Raw genomic sequence first — 9,460 nt, forward strand, 5'->3', positions numbered from 1 at the left:
TATAATTCCTGTTTTATGAATGGAAAGCACCCTCTGCTATATTTAGTAGCAGCCCAGCCCTGGAGGCAGGAGGACTTGTTGACTTCAAGGGCTCTGAACAAGCCTGCGTTGTTGTGTTTACGGCACGAGGCTTTGCTGGAGAGGCTGAGAAGGCACCAAGCGGCTCATTCCTGAAGCCTGCTGGATTCGGCAAACATCTGCAGTAATTTAAAGCACATGAGGAAAGGGAAGATGGGAGGGCTGGGGGAGCCTTGGGGGAACCGTGGTGGGGCTCTCCTCCATCCCCCCAAAAGCCAGCCATGGGCCGCATCTATCCGGGGCTCTGCATTTCCCAGCAGGTCCCACAAGTGGAAAGGGGCAGCTTTGCAGCTCTGGGAGGAGTCGCTTCCCCGAGCATATGCTTCATGCCTGGGCTGGTAGCATTGTTTATTCGCATGTTTATTTGCATAATCCCCAATTAACACAAACTGTCTCGGATAGGCGCCAGCCACCCGGTTGTGAAGTCTCGCTCACCAGCAAGTCAGCAGCACCCGCCTCTGCTGGATCACTCAGGGACCCCGCACACATGGGGACGCACACGGATTGTCCCCACGGGCCCTGGTGGAGCTGCTCTGGCATCTCTTGTGCTCCTGAGCCACGTTATGGACTATCTGAGTTACACATACAGGCTTTCCCCCATCCCCAAGGTGGCCAGAAATGTGGGTTTAAAAGGAAGAATGAAAAAACTTTCATATCACCCCAGGAGGTGCAAAATTACAAAAAGCATCACATGTTTTTAGGGTCACTCAGAATAACTTACACTGTGGGTGGCCATGGTGTTGTGTGAGCATCCTCGGGTGATGGCAATGCCCAAAGGCAATGGGAAATCACAGCAGCAGCGCCCTGCTCCTGCTTCAGTATGGTGATGGGCGCTTTATATATATACATTTAAATATATATATATATGTATATATAAACAGGTCCTGAAGGTGATAGCACCTTCAAAACCATCAAGAGGAAAACAAAATCTTGGCTTTCTCCCCCCAAAACACCTTTCTAAAGAACATCAAGAGCGGCTGCTGCCACCTAGCGAGCCAGCACACGGCTGCAGCCCGGCTCCGAGGGATTGCTGTTTTTTTTTTTTTAAACATGGACCCGTTGCATTTTGCCCCAAACCACGCAGCAGGTTCGGGGAGTGTTTTTTTTTTTTTTTTTTTTCCAAATAATGCCCCGAGGGGGGGAAGGGAGCACAGCACAGAGCCCGGCTAATGGCAAGCAAGGGTTGCGGCACTGAGCACCCCACGCCCTGCGGCCCCGCATTGCTGCAGGATCCGTCCCCGCACCCCACAAGGACAGTCCTGCCCTGCCTCACATCGCACCCACTGCTCGGGGAGCGAGAGGAGCATTCCCCCAGGAGCATTCATCTCCTGCTCACCCAGCTCGCATCCAGCCCACCGACACCGCTCCCTGAGCTGAGGTGGCCGGAGGGCTGGCTTGATTAGAGGGCAGTCGGAGGTTTTCCAGCCTATAGAAAGGTTGGAAAAATTGGGTTTAAAGAGGATTTTGCATCTCTCTGAGCGTGAGGGGTGGGCAGAGAGGGGAGGCTGGCTAGGGGAGGCTGTAGGAGGACAGCTGGCCGGTGCCAGCAGGGCTCAGTGCAGGTGGGCTTGCTGCCAGCCCTGGTTGTGACCCAGCGAGGTGTTTGCGTTGGCAGGGGTATCCCAGGGAAGGTCCCACTGCTGTCACAGCTCTGTCACCTCCCGCCTTGAGGTCCCAGGGGGTGGCAGCTCCCCCCCAGAGGACAGCAGGACCACGGAGAGCATCCCCTGGGACCCCACATTGGGAAGGGCTGCAGCAGCCAGTGCTGGAGACACGGGGAACGCGGGGCCACCACCACCAGAGCAGCTGCCCCTGCATCCCCAGCCACACTGTTTGGTGTAAATCTCACCCCAGGAGGGTGAGGATGTGGGGATGCAGCTCTGCTCATCAGCAGGGGGAAAGGTGCAGATAAAAGTGCCTTTCTTGGAAGTTCTGTGCTCCTGACACCCAGGGCTGGCGTGGTGAATGAGCAGACCTCAGCCAAAGCTGAACTAAGGGGCTGGTTCCTACACCACTAGCCCAAACCCTGCCTCCATGCCAAGCCCCCACGCTGGTCCCAGCCCCACCGTGCGGACCCCAGCAAGGTCCCCTCACCCCAGCAGCCCCCCAGGGTACCCCCGGCCCCAGGCAGTGGAGCTGCATGTATGGGGCTGTAGGTTTGTGCAGTGCCCAGAAAACCTGTGCTGACTTTATCCTTTATCTGGCAGAATGATAAATAACCCAGCTGGGCAGCAGGATGCAGAACGATGCCAAGGCCAAAATAAGCTGAGCCGGGCTGCTGAGGAATTGCAATTACCTGCTTGAGAGACTCCGAGTGCATCAGGAATGGCCCAGGTGTGTGGCACCACTGGCCAGGCTCAGAAAACCCTAAAGTTGTATTAAGGACAGAGAGGGCTGGGGACACCCATGCATGCCTGTGTCCCCCTCGGTGCCAGGTGGGGGTGTTGTTAACCCCATCCCTAAATGGGCCATTTGGAGACCACCACGCCTCTGTGCCCGCGCTCCAGGCACTCAGCCTTGTCCATGCAGCCAAAAGCCTTGTGGAAAATCAGGGTTTGGGTTGTTTCTTTTTCCCTAAAATGAGAAAAAACAGGTTTTAAACAAGCTGCCTCCTGGCAAGCTCCATACTCCCTGCAGTGCGGGGAAGGACTGAGCCCGGGAGCTGGCAGCATCCCAATGGGATGCAGAACAGGACAGGACAGGGCCTGGTGGCTGTATGGGGGGCTCAGGGCGAGCAGAGCCGCACTGTGGGGCTGGACATGGCTCCCAAAACCAGCCCCATGCCGCAGCACAGCGGGGGGAGCCAGGCTAGCAGGGCAGGATGGAGGGAGCTGGCAATCTGCTTTGATCCCCATCTCAGAAGAACCACCCTGACGGTTTTCTCAGGGTTCACTGGGAAGGGATAGTGGGTTTTTAAACAGTTTATATAAACAACCGGGCTTGAAAAACGCAGGCCTAATTTCCATGCACTGTTGCTGTAGTTATGCGTGCAAACCAGCAGACAATTACAGAGCGGGTAGGCTCAGTGCTGAGAAAGAAATCAGGGGGTGCAGCTCCTGCCTGGGAGCCCGTGAGGACTCGGGGAGGGAGCTGCGGGGTGCCTGGCTGGGACCCCGCCAGGCTGCGGGCACGTGCCCCACACAGACCTGCAGCAGCAAGAACAGGGTGCGGGACTGGGGACCGAAATCTGAAACTGGAGTTGTCTCTGGCCCTGCTTTGTGCTGGGGAGCTGCAGGGGGCACAGCCCCAGGCAGACATCGGTGCCCCTCACCTCTGTGTCAGGGCCAGTCTCGAGAGCCCACCCCAGCTGGTTCCTGCAAAAGGGCCGGGGGTCTGGATGGGTGCTGGGCTCTGCAGGATGGTGCTGGAGGAGAAGCAGCAGCAGCAACTGGAGGGCTTCGACCCGAAGGGATGTGTCCTTGCTCCCTGCAACCAGGACAGGTGCTGGCATGGCAAGGATGGCTGGGCAGCGCCAGGATTTCGGGGTGTGGGCTGAGTGGGAGACATGGACCAAAAAAAAAAAAAAAGAGAATTAATGAGAATTAAACAGAGAATTAAAGACTGGGCCATCCACCCGGTCACCATTCCCTTGCACCCCACTGAGAGCTGGCACATGTGTGTGCGTGCGTGCACGCAGCCCCCCAGGGCTGTGCCGGAGGGAGCGGGCAGGGCTGAAGGGCTCTTTGTTCCCCGGTGTAATTATACCTGAGCGGGTAAGCAAAATGTGCTGAAAACTCCTCACCGGGCGTTTCTGCAGGGAGCCGCGGCGCTCAGCCCAACACTGGCGCCATTGTTCCCTTGGTGTGCTCCGGGCCCACCTCCACTCCCCGCTTCCCTGCCTTTCCTCGAAATAATCAGTCCGTGATTAAAAACCGGGTCTTTTCCCTCGGCAACGTCAACATTGGGCAAAACGCCCTTAAACTCCTTCCTGCTGTGGCTCCCTGCGCTGGGAGGGTGGCAATGGAGGGACAAGGGCACACCCCTGGGTGAGATTTTTGGCACTGGGAGCACCCCGGCTCCCCTGGGGCAGTTTGAGCTCACCGAGGTGGGAACACCCCCAGCACCCCCACCCCTCGTGCCAGCCTGGCTCTGGGGACAGCTGGACTCGTGTCCATCCCTGTCCATGCCAAACCCCACTGAGCTCTGGGGCTGCCCATGCCCTGCCCTCGGGACGCGGGGCAGGATGGAGCTGTGGCTGCGACGCGCTGCTTTCCAGCACCAAACTGGTATTTGGTGGTGCAGCTCTACCCTGTCCCTTTTGAGATACCTCCTCCTAAAGACAGATGGCAAAGCTCTTGTGTGTTTGTGCACTGCTTGTTCCCAAAGCAATGCCCGAGCGCAGAGCTCACCAGCAGCTTACCCCCGGGAGCAGAGGCTGTGGCTGATGGCTGCCTCTGGGTCCTCCATGGGGCAGGGGACAACGCAGCACCCTGCCCCTCACACTGGTCCCTGCAGCTTGTTTCAAAATTAGGCAGCCCCAAGCTCTGCATTTAGGCTGTGCTTCTGCCTTATTACAGCTAATCCCTTCCTGGGACCAACAAGGCTTAAAACTTTCCCCACCCACACTTTTCCCCAGCCATCAATATTTCAGCAGAGCAGAAATCCCTGCCCCTTCTGCTTTCCCTTTCCCTCGCACGAGGCAGCCTGCCCCAAATCCCATCCTACTGCTTGGGACCCACGGTCGGGCAGGGCCATGGCAGCCCCCCCTGCTCTTCTCATGTCTTCTGCAGGTGGATTGACCCTTTCAGAGCCCAGGCCCCATCTCTAACTGTGACCAGGAGCTTTGGCGTGTGACAGCTAAAGCCTCACTGCTGCTTATCCCTCGTCTCCGACTCCTGCCCACGACGCACGCTCACCCGGGCAGCCCAGCTGGGGTCACCCCGATGATGCTCATCCCACCTGGGTGTTCGGGAGCTCATCGCACCCCCAGCTCAGCACCTCTTCCTGCTGAGGGCTCAAAGGCTTCATCTAGGGTCGAGATTCTTGCAAAGCACTGAAGAAAAAGAATAAATAAAATAATAATAGTAATAATCATTATAATAAGAGAAAAAACCTTCTTGCCAGCTGCCCGGATTGCAGAACAGCATCAGCACGACCACAATTAGCTGCCCTGCGCTGGGGGCTGCTGCTTGCCGAGGAATTCCCCAGGCCCTGCCAGGGGTGCAATGAGCACAGACACCCCAAAAGTGCCCGTGCCCGGCTTTGGGGTGCCGGGGGCGGGGAGCGGGGTGCCGGGCGCCGGCCGTGCCAGGAGGTGGCAGCAGGCACACGGCGAGCGGCGGGGAGAGGGTCTGGGGCTGCGGGTTGTCGGGGTGGCACCGACGGATTTCTGATACGCGCAGGGGAAATGCTGGGGGGTTGGTGTCGGGAGAGCAGCTGGGACAGCTGGGCAGCAGTGAGACACAGCTAGGGCTTTGTGTTCCTAACGTGTCCGCTGCAGATATTTAAGATACCGTTTTTACTCTGTATAGGGTGGGTTTGTTGTGTGTTTGTTTGTCTAAAGTGACTTTGTCAGACTCAGAATGCACTTTTGAATACACAGAAATTACAGAACACTTCCTCGTTTAACAGCGGGGTGTAACAGGTCAGTTTCCATGCTCTGAAATCAGAGAAAAGACTAATTTTTTAAAGAGTAGGAGAAGAACCTCACCGATATTTTAGCAAAATTACTTTACAAGTGCAAAGTTTGGAGGTTTCTTACAACTGCTAGGGCTCTGAAAATCTTCCCTAGGTTACACACAAGCCCCAGTAAGAAAGATCCCATGGCTAGAATTAAGTTAGCATTTCTGTATATGAGGCCTAGGCTAGAAAACAGCTCTGTTTTCCCCTAGCTGAATTGTACCCATGTTTCAATGGCCACCTGCAGTTGTGTTTGATGAGGGAATATACGCACATAACTTCAAGCACAGGCATCGGTTCCAGCACAGAGCAATATATGCTGCCCAGTCAGGGCCTGTGAGTACCGAAAAGTCAGAAGAGCATGTGGCTTTGTCAAAAAAGTGCACGTCCCTGGGAAGCCAGTTTGAAGCCAAGATTACAACCCAGTATAAGAAGCATCCAACTGAGGGGCTGAAGTTAATTTGATTTTTTTTTTTCCCTATGAAGTTTTTCCATAAACCTTTAAGTTTTTACATTCCTTTATAGATACTTGACCTAGATAGTTGACTGTAGATACACATTTTACAGTTTAATATTTACAATGTTCCATTCATGTTAATAAAAATGAATTTTGCATAAATCTCTCTCTCATGCATCCTCTAAGCAGCCATCTCTCATCCATTGCCATGGTACAGAATCCTGTCCTGGCAGGACAGTAAAGCCCAGGTTGACTTTACCTGGAGTTCCACATCTGCATGGCTGGGTTTCCTTTGTGGTGCATTCTTCTATCTCACAGCTTGTTTATAACACTGGGCTTGTTTTTGCAGAGTGCTTGTGGCATGATTCTCTAGATGTACGATGACTTTTTACCCCAGCCATCTGAATTGATTTTGACTTTAGTGTAAGATTAGTGTTTGCAGGAAGGAGCTGAATGCTACCCCAAGTACAATTATGTGCTCAACATATATGTATCTATCACTTGGGCAGTGTGGTCATTTGCAGTCTCTGTTTTTGTCTTACCTTTGCTAAGGTAAAGGTTGCTAAAGCCAATGTCGATTAATAACATTCAGTATCACATGTCAAGCACACCATATAAGTTGTCCTCTGTGTTATCATTTTGTTTTCCTCCTTTTGTAGCTGACATTTGGGAAAAATGTTATTGTTCAACCTCAGCAACCCCAATCTTTTTATTTCTTCTGCTTCAGATGCCTTAATTCAAGATCCACTAGTGGTAGGTGCTCTGTAAAATTCATGAGAAGAATGTATTCCAGGTGCCCAGGCTACTGATTAGTTTATGCTTGCCAGTTCAAGATGAATGTAGTGCAATTTTCACATTCGAACTCTGAAAGAGAGTATTTTCCCTGTTAAAAATCATGGTCTATCAGTGAATGGGAACATCAAATAATAAACTAACATCAAACCAACATGGCAAGCACAGATAATGTAACTGAGTGGCAGAAGTGGTTTGTATACAAAATTTTACCTTTCTTTTGGTCCTTGTGATTTCTGCTGCTTTGTTTACTTATTTGGGAAAAAGAGGAGACTACTGATTAGCTCATTTTTTCCTACACTTCCTATAAGATACTCGGGCAGGATGGAATTTTCTTGCAATTCTTTTGTCATAACTTCCGCTTGACCAGTAATAACTGCAACAGATTAGGAAAGTTTGCAACATCTGTGCAGAATGATCTTGTACAAAGGGTTTTAGGAAAACCGTGTTTACAGTATAGCTTTTCAGACTTCCTGTGTTTGAAATGGTCAAGCAGTGCTTCTGGGAGTTAACTTCTGAGAGATAATATTTGATAATATCGGTAATACTTTTTCACATTCTTTCTCAGTCTGAGCCAGATTTCAAAGTCACCAAGGCAGAGATTTTTTTTGTGACAAAATATGTATAGTATTTATTTACAGTCAGGCTTCTAGATGCTATTCTTAGTAATATTATTCAAATCACTAATGCAACCTTAACTGAGTTCTTTCCATCAGAACTAGCACATTGAGTTAGCACCATTGATGCTCAGAGTTGACTGGGAAGCCACTGAAGTTAAGGGTCTGTGTGGCAGAGTTGTGTAAATCACTTCCATGTTTGAATCTTTCATGTTGTGTTAATAAAAAAAAAAAATCATAGAATCATAGAATGGTTTGTGTTGGAAGGGACCTTAAAGATCAATTAATTCCATGCCTCCCTGCCAAAATCCTACAATATCATTAAAATATTGCAATTCCACTAGGCTTTTGAACAGGAGCCTATAAATGGATATTGCTCTCCGAAACCTCAAAGCCTTAGGCTCCCTCAGCTTGGGGGCTGGGACTGGCCCACATAACAGAAGCACTGGACACCCAGGTTGTTCTGTTATCTGAGAGATGAGAGCCCCTTTCCTGAAACAGACCCTGCATTCATTCATTCCCATGTTCCATTCTTAACCAGCAGGTCCCCGTTGGCCTCACAGATGGCAAACTTACTTTTTTTCCAAGATTACCTAACTTACTGAAGGTGGCACAGCAAGTCACTGTCAGAGATAGAAACTGAACTGGGTTTCTCAGTTCCTTGACAAGTGTTTAATGATTTAGGATTTGTGATTTTCTGGATTTTTGTATGAAAATGCTAGCCAAGCACACAAAAATCCAGACAATCACATAAATATAAAGGATTTAGGTGGGCCTCTAGGTCTATCTCCTGCTCAAACCAGGACTAACTAAGGTTGCACAGAGGGCCTTGTCTAGTTGAGTTAAAATCGTTTTCAAGGTTGGAGATCCCACAGCCTCTTCACACCCCTGGCTGAGCATTTGACACCTTGCCTAGTGATTTTTTTTTCTTATATGTAACCAGAATTTCACTTACTGGAACTCTTGCCTCTTGCCCTTCATACTGTCCCTGTGTACCTCCGCAAAAGAGTATGGCTCCATCTAGTTCACTCATTCTCTTCTAGCTCTTTGCTTCAGTTCATGCCTGCACTGGCTGTACAGGCAGGATGTTCTCAAGTAATTAATTTCTATCACTCTTGAAACAAAAACATAGCCTCCTTTTAACCCTTGGGCTACCAATACTCCTCCCAAATGGAATGAGCTTGGTCATGCATATCTCTCGTTTAAGTGTTGGTAGTGCTTATCCACAGGGAAGTCGAATTGAAGGCTCTTTCTGCCCTCTGTTGGGCAGTTAATGATGGAAAGTGGTAGCATAAACACAGTCAAAACCTGGTAAAGTGCAGCAAGTCTTTACTAAGGAGAGGGGAGGAGAAAGTTAACTGTGGTGAATGTGGAATGTGTTGAATTTAACATCGCTGGGACAAACGTTATTGTTGTTAGCATGCTAATGCTAGTTATAGTAATATAAATGTAGCTGTGGATTGAGATAGTACAACTCAAAGCTGGACTGGATCCCCAGTGCTGTTATTCAGTACTGCTGCACAAGGTGGTGGTGTGAAACCTCATGGTAAAGGGCTTTGTGTGAATACACGAGGCAATACATGAGTTCATGCTTGAGGCAGGTTGGCAGAGTTCACTTGCAGCATGAGCTGTAACACACTTGCGAGTACTATAAATGTATATCTATGATACCCATAACAACACCATATTAAAAGCCAATTTTAGGCATGAACAAGAGCTCTAGACCACATGCGCCCCCCACTAAGGTGAATTACCAGTGTGAGTCACAGCATGCATATAAAAGAGCTGCTGCAACCTTCAGCTGCTGGCTGGGTCCTTCACAGCCCTCCTGTGGGCTCTGGCTGAGAACATTAAGTCTACAGAGCAGTCTTTTACTTAGAAGATGGCAGCGATAGCA

The sequence above is a fragment of the Cygnus atratus genome, chromosome 16 (genome assembly GCF_013377495.2).
Source record: "Cygnus atratus isolate AKBS03 ecotype Queensland, Australia chromosome 16, CAtr_DNAZoo_HiC_assembly, whole genome shotgun sequence".
Classification (NCBI taxonomy): Eukaryota; Metazoa; Chordata; class Aves; order Anseriformes; family Anatidae; genus Cygnus; species Cygnus atratus.